The sequence below is a fragment of the Papio anubis genome, chromosome 3 (genome assembly GCF_008728515.1).
Source record: "Papio anubis isolate 15944 chromosome 3, Panubis1.0, whole genome shotgun sequence".
In the NCBI taxonomy this organism is placed as follows: domain Eukaryota; kingdom Metazoa; phylum Chordata; class Mammalia; order Primates; family Cercopithecidae; genus Papio; species Papio anubis.
In genome coordinates this window covers 104,369,271-104,382,580 of record NC_044978.1, presented here as the reverse complement: position 1 = coordinate 104,382,580, position 13,310 = coordinate 104,369,271, and positions in this window count along the sequence as shown.

Here is a 13,310-nt window from a genome sequence, read left to right as displayed (position 1 = left end):
GTTATGTCAGTTCTCTCTAATGCTATGAGAATGTAAATGAAAATTTTCTACTTACAATAGCACTTGCCTAAATAATGTAAAAATGAATACTGTAGTTTGTCACACATGGATCTAATCAAACAAAACCAATAAAAGGCTCTGAACTCTGAGTTAGCTTAGAATACCATATTGTTACTGGACATGTCTCGAGGAATTTTCCTGATTAATACATAATGGGATTTGTTTTAATCTACTGAATATAGACCTATGTGCCCACTTTGTCCTATCTGAACACTAGCTTCCAATTGTTAATTGGCATTATCACTTTGACAACTATGTCACTTTCTAGTTCTTAAAAAATTCTGCCTTTTCCCATTAATGAGCTATTCAATAAATTGCTTCACTAGAGATAATAAGTGGCTTTGTAGTTTTCCTTGTGCTTTCTTTTTATTTGGAGGGATTAGAAATATGATAAAAGCTTTAGACTGTGACCTACTTACTGGATATAAGCCACGTTCCTACTATATCCACATTCTTACCTATACCTCTCAGTGTGTGTGTGTGTGTGTGTGTGTGTGTATTTAAGATTGTATGTAGTAAATAAGGTCATTATTATTATTATTTGTACTAACGCGTGTCATTAAGGATGTGAGTTACCCTTTGGGCAGCTTTTATTTTGTTTCTGTGTAAGTTCAACTACAGACCCATTGCAGTGGATTGTCACTAAATTCAAAGTATTTTGTCTAATTTCTGAGGCATGGGTAAAATATAAAATAGGGTTTATGATCCCACAGTTTGAGGCCGAACTGAATAGGTTTGAATTCCAGTTCTACCACCTTATAGGTAAGTGGACAAGTTATTTAACTCCTTAATATTTCTGTTACCTGATATGTCTACTGTAACACTTAAACAGGTTAATCAATATTAAGCACTTATAATCATGTCTGACAAACAGTAAGCACTTAACAAAAGGGTTAACTATTGCTATCAATCATCCTGTTCATGTTTCTTGATATATTCACCTATGCTATCACATTGCCCATTGGGTGAGATAGTTTCTCTTCATGAACAATTACAGTTTAAGAGCAATGAGAAAGGAAATAGATCACAGTATCTGCTGTATCTTTATGCACGCAATAAAGTATGCAATTCTTAAGCAAGCAAAATATATTAGAAGAAGCAAAAAATAAATAAATTCACCTGAGGAAAACTGCAATTATTCAAAGTTAGAATAACCTCAAAGCGATGATGGAAATATGATGTTTCTTTCAAGACTGCATTTCTAAAGTGCATCTAAGGAATATCTCGTACACAATTTTCATTGCTGGCTATTGTTACTAGGTGACTGATAGGAGTGTTAGGTTGTGATGTAATATATGATATAATTTAGTTTAAAAAATGACTCTTTGAAGCATGGAAAATCCACACCCAAAATATGCCACACTCTGGTCACTAACATTATATAAGGAAATACAACGTTAGAGTTACACAATTTTAGAGATAAAATATAAAGTAATGAATTAACTTGTAGTTTTTGTAAACTCCCTAATATAAAACAAGGCCAATAACGAAAATAAATGCAAATAGTTCTTTTTTTTCCTCATGTTTTTGTGACCTTAAAATTTCTTTTATAGCTTCTGTTTTAGAACAAAAGTCACAAAATTTCATTGTTAATATAAAATTAAACAACTTTTGAAAAATTCACTACTTCCTAGGAAGACTGCCCTAAAAAGGAACACTGGAAATGCGCTTGTTCCCCTGCTTTCTTGTTTTCAAAACTTCAGGTGTCTCTTCGATATTTAGAAGTAAACTATCCTGTCTGGAATCCCCTTTCTGGTTTGGGTTAACCATTTTTCCAAACTGATCTCTCTCATTTGTATGCTTTTCTAATGGAGAAAATCTATAGCAGTCCAGCTGTTTCTAATTTAGTAACTCTGGATGTCTTTGGGAAATGACAGCTTTACTCTTTTGTTTAAATGGAGGTAGAATGTTTAACTACATAATAGCTACAGGTTAAAGAAAATTTTCCCAGTCCACATTATATAAATAAGAAAAACAAACATGTGTTTTCACAGTCAGCTAGAGGGAGAGGAAAGCTTTGCAATTTAAAACTTCATGTCTATTCTTTGAAAGAAGAGAATAGGCCTTACGATTCGCTTTCTCCAGTGAAAACACGTACAGATCTTTTTCTTCTCTGTCAACGATTCTTGTATAGTTTTATTAATAGTGGCATTTGTAAATAATACTAAATATCAAATGCTAAAATAGAGTGCCTCAAAGGTATATGATTCTTCTTTCATTTCAAAAAATATTGTAGTACCATTAAATTAAATGCAGTTAAGTTTTACTCAAGGAATTAAAATGAACTTTCGATATTTATTCACAAAATTATCCTTAGGGCTATAGAACCAGCATATGCTTTATAGAAAGATTCAATCCGTGGATCCAGTTAAATATAACATATACTACCAATTTCAAAGTTTTACTTCCAACTAGAAATTGAAATAATACTCATTTACAGCTTCTGTGCTTCCTGTTTTCCTTGCGCTTCTCTCTTTTAGCCACCTTGCTGGTACCCACATATATGCCGCACAGATGAGATTCTAAGCTATCATAAATCTTCCTCCTTATCCTTCACAACTGGCTGGAATATTTAACCTAAAAATGTTTTTTTCAGTAGCGTTGTAGGAGAAAGATTGGTGGGTGGTGTTGCCTCTAGTAAATAGTTCTCACCTGAGCCAAATAGCCATTTTTTTTTCTTTTTATTAAAGTATTCTCTTCTCTAAAAGCAGGACTATAATAATTATTTTATATGTGTTTAATCATCACCTATTTTATATCATTAATTTTTCTTTTAATGTTTTCACATTCTTCAATATGAGCTAAGAAAATTGGCTTTTCTTTACCGTAACATCTGTTTTTCTCTGATTATCTAACTCATCTGCCCACCAGGAAGCTAAAAAAGGCACATCAAATGGTTGAGTTAATGGTAAATATTGTGTGTTATTTCTGATCTCTTTTCATTAATATAATCTTCTGATGCATTCGATTATACATATTTTTTGTTTTTTTATCTTATCCACAGAATTTTGAGCAGCCTAAAAATTATTATCCTACACACCCCATATGTGCCTACTAAATATATGTGTACATACATGTAGAATATCTGTATTCACATATATACACACATGGATATATGTACACATCTGTATATATATATGTGTGTATATATATATGATTTTTCTTTCTAAAGTTTAAATTTTAATGGTCTGGAAATGCTACTTTACAAAAAACTTTTGAATATCTTATTATTAAAAATTATAAACAGTTCTATTAAGAAAAAAAGCAGTTTCTTTAAGAGATTTAAACTGGCGTGTCAAAGAAAGTGTCTAGGGGAACAGCCAAGGACGCAGAGATGAGTGGGAGAAAGCCAGGCAGAAAATTGAGGGAAAATAAATATTTCAGGCAGAGAATCAATAGGAAGTTGTGAAAGAACGTAGAAAATATAGAAAATAATAGAAGTTTAGAGTGACAGGAATATATAAAGAAAGGGCGAGGGACAACTGGTTTTGTTCCCTCCTATCAAATACTGCTGGCTAGATTTGAAATAAGTCAAATTCTGTGCAATACCTGGCTCATGAAGTCAAACTCTGGCCTTTGGAATGCCAAAGACTTAAAATTCTGCCTACAAGATAGAAGGACAAACAATAGAAAAAAGTTTCAAATATATAAGAACAGATCTTATATATAATTTAATTAACCAATTCTATAATCTTTCAAATTCTACAACATATCTGTGAAGTTATGCAGTAATTCTGTAATGCATTTGAAAATCACACATAGAAAGAAATTAAAGAAAAAAAAAAAAAACGTGTTTCTCTATACTCACAAAACTTCTGACACCAAATGTATGTCGTATTTTTCCATAGCAGCCAATCCTCTAGCTGTCTGGACACCAAATGAGTGCTCTGCAATTTACTCGGGACACTGACTACCTGGAGTTAGTGTAGACCCCACAGGTTAAGGACTCCAGCCTATTAGACTGCCACCCTACACTTCAGAAAACAATCACAAATCCTGGGTTGTCATCTGTACTTCTGACCAACCAGCCATAAATCAAGGGTCCCCACCACTCCCTAGACAGGTTTGACAGTTTGCTAATAATGGCTCAAAAAACTCTGGGAAACACTTACTTATATTTATCAGTTTATTATAAAAGATATTATCAAGGCTACAGATCAACAGCCAGATGAGGAGGTTTACAGGGCAACATCCAAAAAATCCTGCACACAGAAGCTTCTGTCCTCTTAAAGTTGTGCATGTGGAAGTGTTCACCTATTCAGAGGTAAAATTCAGAGGAAGCTCCCTCACCCCTGAATTTTAGAGATTTTTTGTGGAGGCTTCATCATGTAGTCACAATTGATTATTCACTCTATTTGCAGTCCCTCTGTCCTCCCTGGAGGATAGGGAGTGGGACTTAAATTATACGCTTCTAATCACAGATTGGTGTTTCTTGTGATCAGCTGCCATCCTGAAACCATCCAAGAGTTAATGCATTAGAGCAAAAGATGCTCCTATTGCCAAGGAAATTCAAAGGAATTTAGGATCTCTGTGTACACTGCTACTATTGAAACAGGAAAAGTTCCCTTATCCCCCTGGCAGGGCATGCAATGTGGGGTGTGACTCACTTCTTACGTGACCCACTGCTCATACTCCTAGGGAGAGCACGCAGACGGGCAGGTCGTGGGGAGCGCCAACCCCATGGCCACATCAAACGTTGAGTGTTTACAACTCCTGGAGCCCCAGCGGGTGTGTGTTACAGTGTGCTCTTTCAATTTTGCCATCTGCAGTCAGTTTGTGTTAATCAGCTCAATTAGATCCTATGCTTTATCACAAGGAAAGAAAGCTTTCTGTATCCCAGGGTTCTTGACTTGGTATAATGGAAAAATTTGTTCACAAGTGGTCCTGGAGAATGAGTGAGGAGGTTTTACTGAATGGTGGAAACTCTCCAAGATGGATGGGGAGCCAGAAGAGGGATGGTGTGGAAAGATGGTCTTCCCCTGCAATCGGGCTGCTCAGATCATCCAGGCCAAATTCTGTGTCCTCCCATAATAGATAGCCTGTTGGCATTTGCTTGTATCTGCTGCTGTGTTGTTCTGCTGGCATGCTCCTCTTGATGTCCAGCTGCTTCTATCTTCTTCTGCTGGTGTTTTCTTCTCAGCGTCTAGCTGCTTGTGTGCCTGCCCACTAGGATCTCAGGGTTTCTATAGGCACAAGATGGGGGCATGGGGTGCTAGGGTGGTCTTGGATAATGCAACATTTCGGCACAAAAACAGAAATGCCTATCCTCACTTAGGTCCGTGGCCACAGGCCCTGGGGTGGAGACCTAGCCAGGGACCCGCCTTTCTTTACCTAGTACTTCCCTCTCCCCACCTCCCATATTACTATCAACCCCATTACCCAGAAAATTACAGGAGTTCAGGAGCTTTATGTCAGGATCATATGGCAGAGACCAAATCTCTATTTCTTGTTATGTCACAGAAATAAAACATTGTTAAATAAAGGTAATCCCCATGGATGTAGACAATGAGACATTCTGTAAAGTCATTAACCCATCTCAAAAAGGAAAATAAAATTTTTTAAATAGGTTGAAGTTTCACTCTTAATAAAATGAGATGACTTTTATAGACTTTTAAAATAGACTTTTCATATATTTTTGTGAAGCAATTGCATGATAGTTTTTTCATTAAACATTTTAAAAAATATGAGAACTGCAGTATTTTATTCTGGTTGACTAACCTCCTCCACTTGTATTTTGGCTGCCTGGTAATGATGCAAACATGAAGGGGCGATAGACAGCTGTGTTGGGAGGACATGAAATTATGACTCAGTAGACCAGTTTTCTTATTCACCTTCTGCAAGATAAAAATACTACCTGTGATAACTTCAAGAATTAAACCAGGTAAATGTGTGAATTAATTTCAATAATATATAATATAGAAATCATGTAGGCTAATTCTAGTGAATGCCATTAGAAGAAAGAGGTATAACCATAATTCACAAAAGTGACCACTACCCTAAAAGATGGAATTGGCATGTAAATGTACTAAGTGATGAGTTCTTCCATATCTTGTACAATACAATTACTGGTTTTGTAATGCCATAATCAGTCAAGTGCGAAGATATTGTCTTAGAAAATGTTGATTTATTTTTAGAGTTTAAGGAGGTTGGCAGGCACAGAAGAACTTCCTCAATTAAAGTGTGAAGTTGACATGCAAAATACCTCAGTGTTCTCTTAAGAGATCCAAATTCACATATGGAAGGACTTCCTGGATGCTTCAGCTTCTGGCAATTATGAATAAATCTTTTATTCACATTGATGTGCAGACTTTCACATGTACATACATTTTCAAATGGTTGGATAAATATCTAGAACAATTACTTGATGTGGTAAGGCATAGTCTTTGCAAGAAACTGTAACCATGTCTTTCAATGTGACTTTATTTTATGGAATTACCACCACCAACGAATAAGTATTGCTCTGCTAACTCTGTATGATCACCAGCAATTACTATTATGAATTTGTTAGACTTTAGTCCTTCTACTGGTATGTCACATTTTAACATTTTCAATTATCTAATTATAATAATGTTGAGCATCTTTCTATATGCTTATTTTCCATCTGTATATCTACTTTGGTGAAATGTCTATTCAGATCTTTCATCCATTTTTACAGTGTGTTGTTTTTGTATTGAGTTTTAAGCTTTCTTTGTATATTGCATATACAGGTATAAAATCTGCATCTGTCACATTATATCTCTCATTCTATGTTTTGTTTTTTGATTATCTGAACAGTATATTTCACACTTTAACAAAGCACAACTTTTCATGTTTTCTTCTTGTTTTTGGATGGTGCTTTGGTATTATATCTAAAAGTTCATTGCCAAACTAAGTCACATATATAGGAACAACGATAAGAACTATAGCAGACTTCTCATCAGAAACCATGCAAGCAAGAAGAAAGTAAAGTGAAATATTCAGTGCTGGGAAAAAGAAAAAACTATTGACCTGGCACCTTGTACTTTATTTCTTTATAAGTTACATACCCCTTGCCATTATTTTTCAAGAGGTCCTCACCATCTATTGTAAATCATCTTATTTATAAATATATATTTAAGATACAACTGTTTCCCTTCCTTTCAAAGACTATGTTTAAATAGCCTTACCACATCAAGTAATTGTTCTAGATATTTATCCAACCATTTAAAAATGCATATATATGTGAATATCTGCACATGAATGTGAATATCAGCTACATTCATAATTGTTAAAAGCCACAAGCATTCAAGAAGTCATTCAATAAGTGAATATATAGTCAGTGCTTTATGTATACAATGGAATCACTGATAGAAATAAATGAGCTAGTAACCCACAAGGAAACAGAGATGTATCTTAAATGTGTATTTATAAATAAAAGAAGCAAGTCTGAATGGCTACATGCTGTTTTATTGTATTTATATGACACTCTGGGAATGACAAAACTGATCAGTGGTTGCTGGTGAAGAGAGGGAAGGTTTGAATATCTGACACACAGAGACTTCTGTTAAGGTGGTAAAATTATTCTGTATGATACTGTAATTATCAATACATGACACTATGTATTTACCAAAACCTATAGAATTTTATATCATAAACAGAAAATGTATGGAAATTTTTAAAAAATGAACTATAATAGAATTTTGGAGAATCCCAGTTTGGAATGATGAAGGTGACAAAACAGTCTAATTGTATTTTAAATATCTGTAAACAGTCACATTGAAGAGGATAGGGGAAAGTTACTGACCTGGGTAACTTTAGAACTGAGTAAAGTTTTGTCTTCAGATGATAAAGTTGTTTCCGATGTTGTATTCATTCTGATACTTCTGTTTTGGTGTACTGGAATTGAACAATTAATAAATGGATGGCAGATGGTGGGAATTAGGTTTCTTACTGATAGAGTGGAAATTAACAGATAAAAAATAGAAAATGCTGGAATGATCCATGTGGTAATAAAATAAAGTTGAAGATACAAGTAGAAACTTTGGTTCAGCTTAATATAAATTTAGATGATTATGAGAGGTGACCACGTGCTAGCAGCCCTGGCTTGCTCTTGGGGCCTCCTCGGCCTCAGCCTCCACTCTGGCCATGCTTGAGGAGCTCTTCAGCCTGCTGTTGCTCTGTGGGACCCCCTCTCTGGGCTGGCCGGGGTTGGAGCCGACTCCCTCTGCTTGCCGGGAGGGGTGGAGAGAGGGATGCAGGTGGGAACGGGGGTTGTGTGGGGTGCACGTGGGCCAGCAAGAGCTCCAGGTGGGCGCGGGATTGGTGGACTCCGCACTCAGAGTGGCTGGCCAGTGCTGCTGGCCCTGGGTAGTGAGGGGCTTAGCACTCAAGCCAGCAGCTGCAGAGGGCACCCTGGGTCCCCCAGCACTGCCGGCCCACCTGCACCTTGCTCAAATTCTGGTTGGGCCTCAGCCGCCTACCCCTGGGGCAGGGCTCAGGACCTGCAGTCAGCCAGGCCCCGCTGGCCCCCAGTGTGGGCAACCTGAACCTCCCCAGTGGGGTTCTGACCCCTACTGCGCAGCACCCAGTCCCATTGACTGCCCAAGGGCTGAGGAGTGTGGGCAGAGTGCAGGACTGGCAGGCAGCTCCACCTGTGGCATGGATCCACTAGGTGAAGTCAGCCAGGCTCCCGAGTTGGGTAAGGACTTGGAGAACTTTTATGTCTAGCTGGAGCATTGTGTATGCACCAATCAGCACTCTGTATCTAGCTCAGGGTTTGTGGATGTACCAATCAGCTCTCTGTATCTAGCTAATCTGGTGGTGACTTGGAGAACTTTTATGTCTAGCTAAAGGATTGTAAATGCACCAATCAACACTCTGTGTCTAGCTCAGGTTTGTAGATGCCCCAATCAGCACTCTATGTACCTAATTTGGTGGGGACTTAGATAACTTCTATGTCTAGCTGGAGAATTGTAAATGCACCAGTCAGCACTTTGTGTCTAGCTCAGGGTTTGTAAATGCATCAATCAGCACTCTATGTCTAGCTCAGGGATTATAAACACACCAATCAGCACTCTATGTCTAGCTCAGGGATTATAAACACACCAATCAGCACCACCCTGTCAATATGGACCAATCAGCTCTCTGTAAAACGGACTAATCACCTCTCTGTAAAATGGACCAATCAGCAGAATGTGAGTGGGTCCAGATAAGGGAACAAAAGCAGGCTGTCAGAGCCAGCAGCAGTAAACCGGCTAGGGTCCCCTTCCAGGCTGTGGAAGCTTTATTCTTTGGCTCTTTGCAGTAAATCTGCCTGCTGTTCACTCTTTGGGTCCCTACTGCCTTTATGAACTATAAGACTCACTGTGAAGGTCTGCAGCTTTACTCCTGAAGCCAGCGAGACCACGAACCCACTGGAAGGAATGAACAATTCCAGACATGCAGCATTTATGAACTGTAACACTCACCATGAAGTTCTGCAGCTTCACTCCTGAAGTCAGCAAGACCACGAACCCACCAGAAAGGAGAAACTCCAGACACGTCCAAACATCAGAAGGAACAAACTCCGGATACATCATCTTTAAGAACTGTAACACTCACCTCCAGGGTCCGCGGCTCCATTTTTGAAGTCAGCGAGACCAAGAATCAACCAATTCCGGACACCATTAGATGTAAAAATATTTATAGCTATGTGTACATGCCTGGTAAATGTAACACATTCATTATCTTACTCTATGAGCCGAGTTCCTGGAAGCAACAATCCTCAAGCAATAAATACACGTGGAGCCCCGAGGTTGGTTTCTAATAATGCTTTCCGATAAAAAGAACTCTTTGGAGAAATGGCTAATTTTAGGATAAGAGCAGGAAATATACAAAATGAGCTTGGAGTGTCTTAATGCCATGAAGGAAAATAGTATTCTAAAAACAACAACAAAATCTCTGTCTGTAAGGGTGTGTGAAAGGGACACAGAAGCCAACTGAAAGAGCTTCCAATGTCCAAATTTGGAAAAATTTAAGAAAAAAATACAGTAGGACTGGCTTATAACTTGAAGTAGAAAATAAATATCCATGAATTTATACTGATATAAGTGATTGAATAGTAACTAAACGGTATGAAAGAAACGTGCAAAAGAATTTTAAGTAATTTATGTAGATCCCTCATGTTAGATGATATTTAATGAGGTCACTATCAAGTTTTACTTTTTTTTTTTTTCTTTTTTTGAGACGGAGTCTGGCGCTGTCGCCCAGGCTGGAGTGCAGTGGCCGGATCTCAGCTCACTGCAAGCTCTGCCTCCGGGGTTTACGCCATTCTCCTGCCTCAGCTTCCCGAGTAGCTGGGACTACAGGCGCCCGCCACCTCGCCCTGCTAGTTTTTTGTATTTTTTAGTAGAGACGGGGTTTCACCGTGTTAGCCAGGATGGTCTTGATCTCCTGACCTCGTGATCCTCCCGTCTCGGCCTCCCAAAGTGCTGGGATTACAGGCTTGAGCCACCGCGCGGGGCCCAAGTTTTACTATTGGTGACCAGAGAACAGTGTGGCCATTGGATGCAGAAACATACTTAAGTGAGAAGGTTCTTAAGGGCTGCCGCGGAAAGATAAGTTTCAATCTCTGACTTAACAGGGGAGTCTTCTATATATTACTGAAAGCTTTTAGCTTTTAACTCCCCAGAGACCAATCATGATATGAGAGGCAGAATGTTCCACAATTCGGAAACAGAGCTTTTTCCAGTGTTTTGTTGGTAAATGCTACAAAACTGGATCCTCAATGGGATAAAAAATTGCGTAAATTATTATGAATGGTACTGCTATCAGAAAAGTGAAATAACAAAATTTATAAAAAATACTAAAGTATACTATAAAACACATTTTATTGTAAATTCTATATAGTGAATGGCTACACAGAGAAAAGTATCATAGAATGCTTTTGTTGATTTTTACCATAGTCTATCCATAACCAATGTTAACCCGTGGTTACATTTGATGAATGAATGTATTTCTGATATGAAGGTTGGTTGATAGTTTTTCTTATATTATTAATAAATACGAAAAAAGTGAAACCATGGAGGCATATGTTGGAATATCTCTCTTTTATCTTTAAGATGAGTGAATGCCAATTTGGACAATTGTTTTTGAATACTGAAAGTATATTAATTTTTTGTGGCTCATCATAAAATAATAGCTACTTATAAAACACACTTAAAAATTAATTTCTGGGATACATATGCACAATGCGCAGGTTTGTTACAGAGGTGTACATGTGCCATAGTGGTTTGCTGCACCTATCAACTCGTCGTCTAGATTTTAAGCTCCACATGTATTTGATATTTTTCTTAATGCTCTCCCTCCCCCTTGCTGTCCACCCCCTGATAGACCCCGATGTGTGATGTTACCCTCCCTGTGTCCATGTGTTCTCATTGAATAAACACACTTTTTAAGTTTAGTCTACATTATTAACATTTTCTTTATCATTTCTTAGTCTGAACAATAAATAAGACAATGTCTTATTTTTTTGTTTGTTTATTTGTAGTGTTCGCTTATTTCCATGGTTGAAATACTCCAACCACAGTTAAACAGACTAATGATACTGAACATCTTTTTGTATGCTTTTTAGCCATTGGTGTCTTTTCTTTGTGGAAATTTCTGTTCAAATCTTTTGTCCTTTTTTAATTAGGTAACTGTTTTTTTTTTTTTTTTTTTTTGAAAAGGAGTCTCGCTCTGTCACCCAGGCTGGAGTGCAGTGGCACGATCTCGGTTCACTGCAAGCTCTGTCTCCTGGGTTCATGCCATTCTCCTGCCTCAGCCTCAGGAGTAGCTGGAACTACAGGTGCCCGCAACCACTCCCGGCTAATTTTTTGGATTTTTAGTAGAGACGGGGTTTCACCGTGTCAGCCAGGATGGCCTCGATCTCCTGACCTCGTGATCTGCCTGCCTCGGCCTCCTAAAGTGCTGGGATTACAGGCATGAGCCACCGCACGCGACCTGGCTTGGCTTTCTTAATAGTGTTGTGTGGAGCAGAAAATTTTAAACCTTTTATGAAATCCAATTTGTCTATCTGTACTTTCGTTGTTTTTGCTTTTAGTGTCATATCTAAGGATACTTTGCCAAATCCATGGTCATGAAGATTTGCTTTTATATTTTCTTCTAAGACTTTTAACTTTTATAGTTTTATCTCTTACCTTAATGTATTCGATGCATTTTGAGTTAATTTTTGAATATGGTATAAGGTAGGTCGGTGTCACTTCCTTCTTTGTCAAGTGAATATCCAGTAGTCCCAGCATCATTTGTTGATGAGATAATTCTTTCTTCATTAACTGGTCTTAGCACTCTTATTTAAAATCAACTGACCTTGATATGGTTAGGCTTTCTGTCCCCACCTGAATCTCATCTTGAATTGTAATCCCCATAATCCCTACTTGTCAAAGGAGAGACTAGGTAGAGCTAATTGAATTATGAGGGCAGTTTCCCACATGCCGTTCACATATAGTGAGTGAGTTCTCACTAGATCCGATGGTTTTATAAGATAATCTTACCCCTTTGCTCAGCACTTCTTCCTGCCACCTTGTGAAGAAGGTGCCTTGCTTCCCCTTTGCTTTCTGTCATGATTGTAAGTTACTGAGACCTCCACAGCTATGCTGAACTGTGAGTCAGGTAAAGCGCTTTCCTTTATAAATTATGCGGTCACAGGTGGCAGGTTTTTTATAATATGAAAATGAACTAATGCAACCATGGATATATATATAAATTTATTTCTTAACTGTTAATTCTATCTTATTGGTCTACATGTCTTTCTTTATGCTAATACCACATGGTTTTAAGTATAAGGACTTCTTAGTAAGTTTCAAATTCAGGCAGAATGAATACTCCAACTTTGTTCTTTTTCAAGATTGTTCTGACTATTTAGGGTCCCTTGAAATTTCATATAAATTATATGATTACTTTTATTTTCTCTTTCAGAAAAAGGCTATTGGATAGTGATTTGTATTTCTTTTGTAGAACAATTTGGATAGTGCTGCCAATTACCAACAGTATGTGTTTCAATCCATGAGCATGGGCTGACTTTTTATTTATTTGGATCATCTTAAACTTTTCAGCAAAGTTTTTTAGTTTTCAGTGTACAAATGTTTTTTCTCATTGGTTAAATTTATTTCTAAATGTTATTTATTTATTTATTTACTATTTTAAATGGAAATGTATTCTTAATTTCATTTTTGAATTATTCATTGGTAATTTGCAGTTAAAGAACTGATTTTATATTGATCTCATTTTCTGCAACATTACTGAAATTATCATCT